The following is a 14,910-nucleotide window of genomic DNA, read 5'->3' on the forward strand; positions in this document are numbered from 1 at the left end:
GTTTAATGTTGGAGAATTAAGAGTTAAGTGAGACTGAAAAGGAAAGTTTAAGTAGAATAATCTATACTTTTAATGATGTTAGCAAATGAAAAGCAATTAACAGCACAGTGTATAAGAATACTACATGAAATTCATTGTACCCAGTATTCAGTATGGTTGTAAAACCTGGATTTGCTTGGGACCGTTAGGGTTAAGAATAAGAACAGTGGTGATTATAGTTTTGATTGGTATTACAAGCAGTATGAGATAAGGTAGGGGAAAGAATGAGGAATTAAGGAATTGTATGGGATGAAGGAATTGATAGAAACTCATGTGGATGGTTCAAACTGTGCAATTTAAATCATTTTATGTAAATTGTGCTAACTCTGATATATCCCTATCCTTGCATAGTTTCCTTCATATTCACCATAACTCTGACCATGCATCTCTCTCTCTCATTGCATGGTATCATGGAAAACAGAGATTGGTTAGGGTAAAGAATAAAGATACAAAAAATTGTATGGGTTAAAGGAATCACAGAAAGCCATATATGTACATATTCTTTTATTATTTATGATTACCCCAAGCTCAGTTCTATGTAAGAGTCGATGTTACCCAGGACCTCTTTCTAAAGGCTCCTTTAGCCCAAGGTTGCACTACTTCCAGTAGCAGGGAAATGTAGACTCCTTTGGAATGAGAACCTCTTTAACAAGACAGTAATCACAATGATACCGCCTTTCCATAGGTGACTTTTCACTCATGGTGTAAACTCAAGCCGGCAGAGTCCAGTAATACTCTTATGTACAAGGGTCCCCAGGTCACAAACCCTGCTTGTGAGTTGGAAAATACAAAGAAATGTAGAATTAGAGGAAATACCCTTACCTGACCATGATAATATATTATATGCTGTATTCCAAAGCAAAAATAGTTAATAGAACATAATATTAAGCAACACTTAATGAAAAAAGATGCAGTTAGGCAATTCATAAGTATGAATGACTGATTGATTGTATGTCAGACTAGGAATTGAATATTGCTCATAAGTACAGGTGTTCATAGCTTGGATGCTCATAAGTTGGGCACTCCCTGTAATTAATTCCTGCTCCAGGAGTCCCTTCTATACTTATGAGGCTCCTGCAGCAATCAGGAAGCTAGCCATATCCACCGGTTGGGACCACAGAGAGTACTCAGCAATTTAGTATAAAGTATTCAATGTCTTCTGTGTGGTTGTTGCATCATGGGCATGAAGGGTCTTGGAATATGATAAAAAGGTGTTTGTAGAGTTGTAGCGATGGGCAACATCCAGAGCATAATAGGAGGATGTGACGTGTTTGGGATTGTGGTTTCTGATGGGTATGCATATGTTGGGTTGCAGTTTAAAACCAAGTTTGGAAGTCAGTTCTCAAGTGCTTGTTAGGTTATTTCATTGCATAATTTTTCTTTTTTCTATAGTTGTTTGCTGTTTCCAACATTAGTGAAGCAGCATTAGGAACAAATGAAAGAAAAGCCCAAATTCAGTCACATCCATTCTCTATCTGTTGTGTAATGCATGAAAATCACATCCCCCTTTATATAATCAGGGCCCCACAGACCTTTCCATGGCTTTTCCCCAGCTTCCTCATATGCCCTGGTTAAGTCCATCTACAGCACGTCAACCATCGCTCCAATTTACTCTATCTTATGCACACCTTTCACCCTCCTGCACATTAAGCCCCCAAGCACTCAAAATCTGTCTCACTCCATCCTTCCGTGTCCAGTTTGATCTCCACCTTGTCCCATTTACATCTGACACATATTCTTTTTGTCAACCTCTTCTCACCCATTTTCCCCTTATGTCCAAACCATATAAGGACACTCCTTTTCAGCTTTCTCAGCCATACTCCTCTCATTACCACATATCTCTCTTACCCTATCATTACCTTCTCCAGTCAGCCATCCTCACACCACATATTCTATCTATATCTCTGATGCCTGTTCCCACTTGGAACTCCTTCAAGGGGGTGGCTATGGCAAATAGAGTCTACATAACAAGAGAACTCCAATGCCACATCTTGGCCTTCAGTGTTTCACTAGTGGCCATATCTATTGTAGTGTTTGCAGAGGCTCCTACCTAATATTCCTACTGACTACTTCTAACTAATGCTCCAGCCTATTGTTCCTACCAACTACTACTACCTAATGTTTCTACCATTGTTCAAGCCTAAATGTTACTATCTACTTCTGTCTATTGTTCCTACCATTTTGTCAAATGGCAGGGCTAGTGCACTGTGCTCATGACAGGAAAGTCGTGAGTTACAAAGAATTTGTGCAAGTTTTGTATTGTCAAGTGTTATGTATGACAAGGAGAGATTGTATGTTTGTGGACATATTGCCAGTAGGTCACATATGGGTAAGGCAGAAAGGCAAGACAGCCAGCTTGGTCAGAGGAGTGCAACTTGACAACCACTGAAGTGCTGGCTCACTACGCAGCTGTCACTAACCATCCCGATACCCAGGTGGCTAGTACTGGTAATATACCAACCTGGTCATTGGCTGCCCTCCAACTACAGGTACACCACCAATTTTCCAGCACTCTTGGTTCCAAAGCCTTGCCGGATTAATCATTTTGCCAGCCAACCATGGTCATGTAATAATAATTCATCAACATGCCTCTAACCCACCAATTATACATCTCCCATGAGTCTAAAGTTTACCATGGGCAGCTAAAAGTTTAGATTAACAAATATTAAATGTGTGAGCATCCTAAGATGGTAAGTCTGTCCTTAGATTGTTTGAATCCTGTGGGGTCTTCATCATCTTCTGTTGTTAAGTGTTATCCTAGGAGTGCATCGCCAGAATAATGCAGTTTCGTCTGCATTATACACCTGCTCAGGACTGAGGTGCTCGTCAGCTACGAGTTTCACAAATTTGTCCACATACTTGGCAGCTCCTTCATGGTTTGCAGACTGCTTTTCTCCTTACAATTTATTCATGGAAATTCCATGACGCTTCTTGAATCTTTGAAGCCATCATTTGCTATAGTCATGCTCATGTTGTAATTTAAGTTCTCTATGGAACAACTTAGCGTGGTCCATTATCATGCTACCAGACAAGTCCACTCCATCACTCCGACGCTGTCGAAACCATTCCATCATCACTCAATCATGCTCAGTACTCTTACCATCTTTCATAGTTTTTCTAATCATCATTTGCTTCTTGGAATCGCTGTCTGCATAGAATTTCAATATTTCCTCCCTTTGCTTCTTTATATCATAAACAGTTAATGAAACAATACTGTAGATGTCACAAAGCTTATGCACTGAAAGACCATGGTCCATTTTTTTCAACAGTTCTACTTTATCTTGAACCAATATGGACTGGTGTTTATGCTTGACACCACAACTGACACCCTCATGTGTTTTAGAAGCCATAGCTAGGGTTAAAATTTAAGCAAAATAAGCTAAGAATCTCACAGAATTGCGGCATCACCACCAACAAGTGCAGTGTAAAGAATGTAAATAAGCGTGCCCTATACACAACGCCATCTGTAGCCGCCCAGTAAACTAGTCTGGTGGCTGTGGTAATTTCAAGTTCCCTCACATAATTTTGTCCAGAATAAAGGAGGTACCAAACCATCAGTTGCCGGAAATTCGGTGGTGTACCTGCACTACCTTCATATTGTCCTCAAACAACTCATTTCCATCACATCCATCCTATTCCATACATTCTCATCTATAACCTATGTCTTGCATGTATATATCATCTTTAGAACAATTTCCTGCGTTAGTGAGGTAGCGTTAGGAAAAGAGGGAATATCCTCACCTGACTCCCTTCTCTGTTCCTTCTTTTGGAAAATTGAAAGAAAAATGAGAGGGGAGGTTTCCAGCCCCCTGCTCCCTTCCCTTTTAATCACCTTCTACGACACGCAGGGAATACTTGGGAAGTATTCTTTCCCCCCTCTCCCCAGCGATGATATATCTATCTATCTATATATATATATATATATATATATATATATATATATATATATATATTTTTTTTTTTTTTTTTTTTTTTTTTATACTTTGTCGCTGTCTCCCGCGTTTGCGAGGTAGCGCAAGGAAACAGACGAAAGAAATGGCCCAACCCCCCCCCCCATACACATGTACATACACACGTCCACACACGCAAATATACATACCTACACAGCTTTCCATGGTTTACCCCAGACGCTTCACATGCCTTGATTCAATCCACTGACAGCACGTCAACCCCTGTATACCACATCGCTCCATTTCACTCTATTCCTTGCCCTCCTTTCACCCTCCTGCATGTTCAGGCCCCGATCACACAAAATCTTTTTCACTCCATCTTTCCACCTCCAATTTGGTCTCCCTCTTCTCCTCGTTCCCTCCACCTCCGACACATATATCCTCTTGGTCACTCTTTCCTCACTCATTCTCTCCATGTGCCCAAACCATTTCAAAACACCCTCTTCTGCTCTCTCAACCACGCTCTTTTTATTTCCACACATCTCTCTTACCCTTACGTTACTTACTCGATCAAACCACCTCACACCACACATTGTCCTCAAACATCTCATTTCCAGCACATCCATCCTCCTGCGCACAACTCTATCCATAGCCCACGCCTCGCAACCATACAGCATTGTTGGAACCACTATTCCTTCAAACATACCCATTTTTGCTTTCCGAGATAATGTTCTCGACTTCCACACATTTTTCAAGGCTCCCAAAATTTTCGCCCCCTCCCCCACCCTATGATCCACTTCCGCTTCCATGGTTCCATCCGCTGACAGATCCACTCCCAGATATCTAAAACACTTCACTTCCTCCAGTTTTTCTCCATTCAAACTCACCTCCCAATTGACTTGACCCTCAACCCTACTGTACCTAATAACCTTGCTCTTATTCACATTTACTCTTAACTTTCTTCTTCCACACACTTTACCAAACTCAGTCACCAGCTTCTGCAGTTTTTCACATGAATCAGCCACCAGCGCTGTATCATCAGCGAACAACAACTGACTCACTTCCCAAGCTCTCTCATCCCCAACAGACTTCATACTTGCCCCTCTTTCCAGGACTCTTGCATTTACCTCCCTAACAACCCCATCCATAAACAAATTAAACAACCATGGAGACATCACACACCCCTGCCGCAAACCTATATATATATATATATATATATATATATATATATATATATATATATATATATATATATATATGGGCATATGGAGAGAATGAGTGAGGAAAGATTGACCAAGAGGATATATGTGTCGGAGGTGGAGGGAACGAGGAGAAGTGGGAGACCAAATTGGAGGTGGAAAGATGGAGTGAAAAAGATTTTGTGTGATCGGGGCCTGAACATGCAGGAGGGTGAGAGGAGGGCAAGGAATAGAGTGAATTGGATCGATGTGGTATACCGGGGTTGACGTGCTGTCGGTGGATTGAATCAGGGCATGTGAAGCGTCTGGGGTAAACCATGGAAAGCTGTGTAGGTATGTATATTTGCATGTGTGGACGTGTATGTATATACATGTGTATGGGGGTCGGTTGGGCCATTCCTTTGTCTGTTTCCTGGTGCTACCTCGCAAACGCGGGAGACAGCGACAAAGCAAAAAAAAAAAAAAAATATATATATTTATAGAAAAGCAAATGGATTTGTATGTAGCGTTTATGGATCTGGAGAAGACATATGATAGAGTTGATAGAGATGCTCTGTGGAAGGTATTAAGAATATATGGTGTGGGAGGGAAGATGTTAGAAGCAGTGGAAAGTTTTTATCGAGGATGTAAGGCATGTATACGTGTAGGAAGAGAGGAAAGTGATTGGTTCTCAGTGAATGTAGGTTTGTGGCAGGGGTGTGTGATTTCTCCATGGTTGTTTAATTTGTTTATGGATAGGGTTGTTAGGGAGGTGAATGCAAGAGTTTTGGAAAGAGGGGCAAGTATGAAGTCTGTTGTGGATGAGAGAGCTTGGGAAGTGAGTCAGTTGTTGTTCGCTGATGATACAGCGCTGGTGGCTGATTCATGTGAGAAACTGCAGAAGCTGATGACTAAGTTTGGTAAAGTGTGTGAAAGAAGAAAGTTAAGAGTAAATGTGAATAAGAGCAAGGTTATTAGGTACAGTAGGGTTGAGGGTCAAGTCAATTGGGAGGTAAGTTTGAATGGAGAAAAACTGGAGGAAGTAAAGTGTTTTAGATATCTGGGAGTGGATCTGGCAGCGGGTGGAACCGTGGAAGCGAAAGTGAATCATAGGGTGGGGGAGGGGGCGAAAATCATGGGAGCCTTGAAGAATGTGTGGAAGTCGAGAACATTATCTCGGAAAGCAAAAATGGGTATGTTTGAAGGAATAGTGGTTCCAACAATGTTGTATGGTTGCGAGGCGTGGACTATAGATAGAGTTGAGCGCAGGAGGGTGGATGTGCTGGTAATGAGATGTTTGAGGACAATGTGTTGTGTGAGGTGGTTTGATCGAGTAAGTAATGTAAGGGTAAGAGAGACGTGTGGAAATAAAAAGAGCGTGGTTGAGAGAGCAGAAGAGGTGTTTTGAAATGGTTTGGGCACATGGAGAGAATGAGTGAGGAAAGATTGACCAAGAGGATATATGTGTCAGAGGTGGAGGGAACGAGGAGAAGTGGGAGACCAAATTGGAGGTGGAAAGATGGAGTGAAAAAGATTTTGAGTGATCGGGGCCTGAACATGCAGGAGGGTGAAAGGAGGGCAAGGAATAGAGTGAATTGGAGCGATGTGGTATACCGGGGTTGACGTGCTGTCAGTGGATTGAATCAAGGCATGTGAAGCGTCTGGGGTAAACCATGGAAAGCTGTGTAGGTATGTATATTTGCGTGTGTGGACGTATATATATACATGTGTATGGGGGGGGGTTGGGCCATTTCTTTCGTCTGTTTCCTTGCGCTACCTTGCAAATGCGGGAGACAGCGACAAAGTATAAAAAAAAAAAAAAAAAAAATATATATATATATATATATACATGCTCTGTGGAAGGTATTAAGAATATATGGTGTGGGAGGCAAGTTGTTAGAAGCAGTGAAAAGTTTTTATCGAGGATGTAGGGCATGTGTACGTGTAGGAAGAGAGGAAAGTGATTGGTTCTCAGTGAATGTAGGTTTGTGGCAGGGGTGTGTGATTTCTCCATGGTTGTTTAATTTGTTTATGGATGGGGTTGTTAGGGAGGTGAATGCAAGAGTTTTGGAAAGAGGGGCAAGTATGAAGTCTGTTGTGGATGAGAGAGCTTGGGAAGTGAGTCAGTTGTTGTTCGCTGATGATACAGCGCTGGTGGCTGATTCATGTGAGAAACTGCATAAGCTGGTGACTGAGTTTGGTAAAGTGTGTGAAAGAAGAAAGTTAAAAGTAAATGTGAATAAGAGCAAGGTTATTAGGTACAGTAGGGTTGAGGGTCAAGTCAATTGGGAGGTAAGTTTGAATGGAGAAAAACTGGAGGAAGTAAAGTGTTTTAGATATCTGGGAGTGGATCTGGCAGCGGGTGGAACCGTGGAAGCGAAAGTGAATCATAGGGTGGGGGAGGGGGCGAAAATCATGGGAGCCTTGAAGAATGTGTGGAAGTCGAGAACATTATCTCGGAAAGCAAAAATGGGTATGTTTGAAGGAATAGTGGTTCCAACAATGTTGTATGGTTGCGAGGCGTGGGCTATGGATAGAGTTGAGCGCAGGAGGGTGGATGTGCTGGTAATGAGATGTTTGAGGACAATGTGTTGTGTGAGGTGGTTTGATCGAGTAAGTAATGTAAGGGTAAGAGAGACGTGTGGAAATAAAAAGAGCGTGGTTGAGAGAGCAGAAGAGGTGTTTTGAAATGGTTTGGGCACATGGAGAGAATGAGTGAGGAAAGATTGACCAAGAGGATATATGTGTCAGAGGTGGAGGGAACGAGGAGAAGTGGGAGACCAAATTGGAGGTGGAAAGATGGAGTGAAAAAGATTTTGAGTGATCGGGGCCTGAACATGCAGGAGGGTGAAAGGAGGGCAAGGAATAGAGTGAATTGGAGCGATGTGGTATACCGGGGTTGAAGTGCTGTCAGTGGATTGAATCAAGGCATGTGAAGCGTCTGGGGTAAACCATGGAAAGCTGTGTAGGTATGTATATTTGCGTGTGTGGACGTATATATATACATGTGTATGGGGGGGGGTTGGGCCATTTCTTTCGTCTGTTTCCTTGCGCTACCTCGCAAATGCGGGAGACAGCGACAAAGTATAAAAAAAGAAAAAAAAAAAATATATATATATATATATATATATATACATGCTCTGTGGAAGGTATTAAGAATATATGGTGTGGGAGGCAAGTTGTTAGAAGCAGTAAAAAGTTTTTATCGAGGATGTAGGGCATGTGTACGTGTAGGAAGAGAGGAAAGTGATTGGTTCTCAGTGAATGTAGGTTTGTGGCAGGGGTGTGTGATTTCTCCATGGTTGTTTAATTTGTTTATGGATGGGGTTGTTAGGGAGGTGAATGCAAGAGTTTTGGAAAGAGGGGCAAGTATGAAGTCTGTTGTGGATGAGAGAGCTTGGGAAGTGAGTCAGTTGTTGTTCGCTGATGATACAGCGCTGGTGGCTGATTCATGTGAGAAACTGCATAAGCTGGTGACTGAGTTTGGTAAAGTGTGTGAAAGAAGAAAGTTAAAAGTAAATGTGAATAAGAGCAAGGTTATTAGGTACAGTAGGGTTGAGGGTCAAGTCAATTGGGAGGTAAGTTTGAATGGAGAAAAACTGGAGGAAGTAAAGTGTTTTAGATATCTGGGAGTGGATCTGGCAGCGGGTGGAACCGTGGAAGCGAAAGTGAATCATAGGGTGGGGGAGGGGGCGAAAATCATGGGAGCCTTGAAGAATGTGTGGAAGTCGAGAACATTATCTCGGAAAGCAAAAATGGGTATGTTTGAAGGAATAGTGGTTCCAACAATGTTGTATGGTTGCGAGGCGTGGGCTATGGATAGAGTTGAGCGCAGGAGGGTGGATGTGCTGGTAATGAGATGTTTGAGGACAATGTGTTGTGTGAGGTGGTTTGATCGAGTAAGTAATGTAAGGGTAAGAGAGACGTGTGGAAATAAAAAGAGCGTGGTTGAGAGAGCAGAAGAGGTGTTTTGAAATGGTTTGGGCACATGGAGAGAATGAGTGAGGAAAGATTGACCAAGAGGATATATGTGTCAGAGGTGGAGGGAACGAGGAGAAGTGGGAGACCAAATTGGAGGTGGAAAGATGGAGTGAAAAAGATTTTGAGTGATCGGGGCCTGAACATGCAGGAGGGTGAAAGGAGGGCAAGGAATAGAGTGAATTGGAGCGATGTGGTATACCGGGGTTGACGTGCTGTCAGTGGATTGAATCAAGGCATGTGAAGCGTCTGGGGTAAACCATGGAAAGCTGTGTAGGTATGTATATTTGCGTGTGTGGACGTATATATATACATGTGTATGGGGGGGGGTTGGGCCATTTCTTTCGTCTGTTTCCTTGCGCTACCTCGCAAATGCGGGAGACAGCGACAAAGTATAAAAAAAGAAAAAAAAAAAAAAATATATATATATATATATATATATATATATATATATATACATGCTCTGTGGAAGGTATTAAGAATATATGGTGTGGGAGGCAAGTTGTTAGAAGCAGTGAAAAGTTTTTATCGAGGATGTAGGGCATGTGTACGTGTAGGAAGAGAGGAAAGTGATTGGTTCTCAGTGAATGTAGGTTTGTGGCAGGGGTGTGTGATTTCTCCATGGTTGTTTAATTTGTTTATGGATGGGGTTGTTAGGGAGGTGAATGCAAGAGTTTTGGAAAGAGGGGCAAGTATGAAGTCTGTTGTGGATGAGAGAGCTTGGGAAGTGAGTCAGTTGTTGTTCGCTGATGATACAGCGCTGGTGGCTGATTCATGTGAGAAACTGCATAAGCTGGTGACTGAGTTTGGTAAAGTGTGTGAAAGAAGAAAGTTAAAAGTAAATGTGAATAAGAGCAAGGTTATTAGGTACAGTAGGGTTGAGGGTCAAGTCAATTGGGAGGTAAGTTTGAATGGAGAAAAACTGGAGGAAGTAAAGTGTTTTAGATATCTGGGAGTGGATCTGGCAGCGGGTGGAACCGTGGAAGCGAAAGTGAATCATAGGGTGGGGGAGGGGGCGAAAATCATGGGAGCCTTGAAGAATGTGTGGAAGTCGAGAACATTATCTCGGAAATCAAAAATGGGTATGTTTGAAGGAATAGTGGTTCCAACAATGTTGTATGGTTGCGAGGCGTGGGCTATGGATAGAGTTGAGCGCAGGAGGGTGGATGTGCTGGTAATGAGATGTTTGAGGACAATGTGTTGTGTGAGGTGGTTTGATTGAGTAAGTAATGTAAGGGTAAGAGAGACGTGTGGAAATAAAAAGAGCGTGGTTGAGAGAGCAGAAGAGGTGTTTTGAAATGGTTTGGGCACATGGAGAGAATGAGTGAGGAAAGATTGACCAAGAGGATATATGTGTCAGAGGTGGAGGGAACGAGGAGAAGTGGGAGACCAAATTGGAGGTGGAAAGATGGAGTGAAAAAGATTTTGAGTGATCGGGGCCTGAACATTCAGGAGGGTGAAAGGCGGGCAAGGAATAGAGTGAATTGGATCGATGTGGTATACCGGGGTTGATGTGCTGTCAGTGGATTGAATCAGGGCATGTGAAGCGTCTAGGGTAAACCATGGAAAGCTGTGTAGGTATAAATATTTGCGTGTGTGGATCTATGTATATACATGTGTATGGGGGTGGGTTGGGCCATTTCTTTCGTCTGTTTCCTTGCGCTACCTCGCAAATATATATATATATATATATATATATATATATATATATATAGAGAGAGAGAGAGAGAGAGAGAGAGAGAGAGAGAGAATAGGGAGAATAAAAAGATGTTCTGGAAGGAGGTAAATAAAGTGCGTAAGACAAGGGAGCAAATGGGAACTTCAGTGAAGGGCGCAAATGAGGAGGTGATAACAAGTAGTGGTGATGTGAGAAGGAGATGGAGTGAGTATTTTGAAGGTTTGTTGAATGTGTTTGATGATAGAGTGGCAGATATAGGGTGTTTTGGTCAAGGTGGTGTGCAAAGTGAGAGGGTTAGGGAAAATGATTTGGTAAACAGAGAAGAGGTAGTGAAAGCTTTGCGGAAGATGAAAGCCGGCAAGGCAGCAGGTTTGGATGGTATTGCAGTGGAATTTATTAAAAAAGGGGGTGACTGTATTGTTGACTGGTTGGTAAGGTTATTTAATGTATGTATGACTCATGGTGAGGTGCCTGAGGATTGGCGGAATGCGTGCATAGTGCCATTGTACAAAGGCAAAGGGGATAAGAGTGAGTGCTCAAATTACAGAGGTATAAGTTTGTTGAGTATTCCTGGTAAATTATATGGGAGGGTATTGATTGAGAGGGTGAAGGCATGTACAGAGCATCAGATTGGGGAAGAGCAGTGTGGTTTCAGAAGTGGTAGAGGATGTGTGGATCAGGTGTTTGCTTTGAAGAATGTATGTGAGAAATACTTAGAAAAGCAAATGGATTTGTATGTAGCATTTATGGATCTGGAGAAGGCATATGATAGAGTTGATAGAGATGCTTTGTGGAAGGTATTAAGAATATATGGTGTGGGTGGAAAGTTGTTAGAAGCAGTGAAAAGTTTTTATCGAGGATGTAAGGCATGTGTACGTGTAGGAAGAGAGGAAAGTGATTGGTTCTCAGTGAATGTAGGTTTGCGGCAGGGGTGTGTGATGTCTCCATGGTTGTTTAATTTGTTTATGGATGGGGTTGTTAGGGAGGTAAATGCAAGAGTTTTGGAAAGAGGGGCAAGTATGAAGTCTGTTGGGGATGAGAGAGCTTGGGAAGTGAGTCAGTTGTTGTTCGCTGATGATACAGCGCTGGTGGCTGATTCATGTGAGAAACTGCAGAAGCTGGTGACTGAGTTTGGTAAAGTGTGTGGAAGAAGAAAGTTAAGAGTAAATGTGAATAAGAGCAAGGTTATTAGGTACAGTAGGGTTGAGGGTCAAGTCAATTGGGAGGTGAGTTTGAATGGAGAAAAACTGGAGGAAGTGAAGTGTTTTAGATATCTGGGAGTGGATCTGGCAGCGGATGGAACCATGGAAGCGGAAGTGGATCATAGGGTGGGGGAGGGGGCGAAAATTCTGGGGGCCTTGAAGAATGTGTGGAAGTCGAGAACATTATCTCGGAAAGCAAAAATGGGTATGTTTGAAGGAATAGTGGTTCCAACAATGTTGTATGGTTGCGAGGCGTGGGCTATGGATAGAGTTGTGCGCAGGAGGATGGATGTGCTGGAAATGAGATGTTTGAGGACAATGTGTGGTGTGAGGTGGTTTGATCGAGTGAGTAACGTAAGGGTAAGAGAGATGTGTGGAAATAAAAAGAGCGTGGTTGAGAGAGCAGAAGAGGGTGTTTTGAAGTGGTTTGGGCACATGGAGAGGATGAGTGAGGAAAGATTGACCAAGAGGATATATGTGTCGGAGGTGGAGGGAACAAGGAGAAGAGGGAGACCAAATTGGAGGTGGAAAGATGGAGTGAAAAAGATTTTGTGTGATCGGGGCCTGCACATGCAGGAGGGTGAAAGGAGGGCAAGGAATAGAGTGAATTGGAGCGACATGGTATACCGGGGTTGACGTGCTGTCAGTGGATTGAATCAAGGCATGTGAAGCGTCTGGGGTAAGCCATGGAAAGCTGTGTAGGTATGTATATTAGCGTGTGTGGACGTATGTATATACATGTGTATGGGGGGTTGGGCCATTTCTTTCGTCTGTTTCCTTGCGCTACCTCGCAAACGCGGGAGACAGCGACAAAGTATAAAAAAAAAATATATATATATATATATAGAAAGCGACTAGAGGGGACGGGAGCGGGGGGCCGGAAATCCTCCCCCTCCTTGTATTAACTTTCTAAAATGGGAAACAGAAGAAGGAGTCACGCGGGGAGTGATCATCCTCCTCGAAGGCTCAGAGTGGGGTGCCTAAATGTGTGTGGATGTAACCAAGATGTGAAAAAAGGAGAGATAGGTAGTATGTTTGAGGAAAGGAACCTGGATGTTTTGGCTCTGAGTGAAACGAAGCTCAAGGGTAAAGGGGAAGAGTGGTTTGGAAATGTCTGGGGAGTGAAGTCAGGGGTTAGTGAGAGGACAAGAGCAAGGGAAGGAGTAGCAATACTCCTGAAACAGGAGTTGTGGGAGTATGTGATAGAATGTAAGAAAGTAAATTCTCGATTAATATGGGTAAAATTGAAAGTTGATGGAGAGAGGTGGGTGATTATTGGTGCATATGCACCTGGGCATGAGAAGAAAGATCATGAGAGGCAAGTGTTTTGGGAGCAGCTGAATGAGTGTGTTAGCGGTTTTGATGCACGAGACCGGGTTATAGTGATGGGTGATTTGAATGCAAAGGTGAGTAATGTGGCAGTTGAGGGAATAATTTGTATGCATGGGGTGTTCAGTGTTGTAAATGGAAATGGTGAAGAGCTTGTAGATTTATGTGCTGAAAAAGGACTGATGATTGGGAATACCTGGTTTAAAAAGCGAGATATACATAAGTATACTTATGTAAGTAGGAGAGATGGCCAGAGAGCGTTATTGGATTACGTGTTAATTGACAGGCGTGCGAAAGAGAGACTTTTGGATGTTAATGTGCTGAGAGGTGCAACTGCAGGGATGTCTGATCATTATCTTGTGGAGGCTAAGGTGAAGATTAGTATGGGTTTTCAGAAAAGAAGAGTGAATGTTGGGGTGAAGAAGGTGGTGAGAGTGAGTGAGCTTGGGAAGGAGACCTGTGTGGGGAAGTACCAGGAGAGACTGTGTACAGAATGGAAAAAGGTGAGAACAATGGAAGTAAGGGGAGTGGGGGAGGAATGGGATGTATTTAGGGAATCAGTGATCGATTGCGCAAAAGATGCTTGTGGCATGAGAAGAGTGGGAGGTGGGCTGTTTAGAAAGGGTAGTGAGTGGTGGGATGAAGAAGTAAGAGTATTAGTGAAAGAGAAGAGAGAGGCATTTGGACGATTTTTGCAGGGAAAAAATGCAATTGAGTGGGAGAAGTATAAAAGAAAGAGACAGGAGGTCAAGAGAAATGTGCAAGAGGTGAAAAAAAGGGCAAATGAGAGTTGGGGTGAGAGACTATCAGTAAATTTTAGGGAGAATAAAAAGATGTTCTGGAAGGAGGTAAATAGGGTGCGTAAGACAAGGGAGCAAATGGGAACTTCAGTGAAGGGCGTAAATGGGGAGGTGATAACAAGTAGCGGTGATGTGAGAAGGAGATGGAATGAGTATTTTGAAGGTTTGTTGAATGTGTCTGATGACAGAGTGGCAGATATAGGGTGTTTTGGTCGAGGTGGTGTGCAAAGTGAGAGGGTTAGGGAAAATGATTTGGTAAACAGAGAAGAGGTAGTAAAAGCTTTGCGGAAGATGAAAGCCGGCAAGGCAGCAGGTTTGGATGGTATTGCAGTGGAATTTATTAAAAAAGGGGGTGACTGTATTGTTGACTGGTTGGTAAGGTTATTTAATGTATGTATGACTCATGGTGAGGTGCCTGAGGATTGGCGGAATGCGTGCATAGTGCCATTGTACAAAGGCAAAGGGGATAAGAGTGAGTGCTCAAATTACAGAGGTATAAGTTTGTTGAGTATTCCTGGTAAATTATATGGGAGGGTATTGATTGAGAGCGTGAAGGCATGTACAGAGCATCAGATTGGGGAAGAGCAGTGCGGTTTCAGAAGTGGTAGAGGATGTGTGGATCAGGTGTTTGCTTTGAAGAATGTATGTGAGAAATACTTAGAAAAGCAAATGGATTTGTATGTAGCATTTATGGATCTGGAGAAGGCATATGATAGAGTTGATAGAGATGCTCTGTGGAAGGTATTAAGAATATATGGTGTGGGAGGAAAGTTGTTAGAAGAAGTGAAAAGTTTTTATCGAGGATGTAAGGCATGT

Source organism: Panulirus ornatus, chromosome 18, assembly GCF_036320965.1.
Source record: "Panulirus ornatus isolate Po-2019 chromosome 18, ASM3632096v1, whole genome shotgun sequence".
Classification (NCBI taxonomy): Eukaryota; Metazoa; Arthropoda; class Malacostraca; order Decapoda; family Palinuridae; genus Panulirus; species Panulirus ornatus.